The following is a 405-nucleotide window of genomic DNA, read 5'->3' as shown; positions in this document are numbered from 1 at the left end:
AGGGTAACTGACAGAAAGCCAGACGGACAAGCGGCGAAGAAAGTGAAAATCTGTGAGAGGGCGAGAGGGGCACGAGAGAGAAATCCCGAAGGGCGAGAGAAAGTGAAGGAGCGAGATAACAAGGGTGCGAAGATGAAGATGATGACAAGAGAAGGAGGAGACAGAGAGAAGGGTTGAGGGTGTACCCAACCCCTCCTCCCCCCGCATTCTTCCACCCACCAAGCATGGCATCCACAAACCCTCCCGCCCACCAACCCACCGACCGCCTTCGCCTGCCCCTCGCCGCCCACCCGCCCACCCCGGCCGGAATCGGACGTCCCAGCGCCGTCCCTTCGATCTCCCCGTCGCGCTCAAATGACCTCGGGGCCAGCCACTCAATAATACTCATTCCGCGACCCATCCAAT

At 60.0% G+C, this 405-nt stretch overlaps 1 protein-coding gene across 8 annotated transcripts in view; it reads right to left on the bottom strand.

Annotated features, from left to right (window-relative positions):
• Positions 1 to 405, bottom strand: part of LOC119588791 (ELAV-like protein 1) — a gene marked incomplete at its 5' end in the record, with an annotated part of 73,233 nt that overhangs the window by 52,780 nt on the left and 20,048 nt on the right.

Source organism: Penaeus monodon, chromosome 24 (genome assembly GCF_015228065.2).
Source record: "Penaeus monodon isolate SGIC_2016 chromosome 24, NSTDA_Pmon_1, whole genome shotgun sequence".
In the NCBI taxonomy this organism is placed as follows: Eukaryota; Metazoa; Arthropoda; class Malacostraca; order Decapoda; family Penaeidae; genus Penaeus; species Penaeus monodon.
Note: the sequence above shows the minus strand (reverse complement) of the source record. Positions and strands in the feature narration are given on the sequence as shown.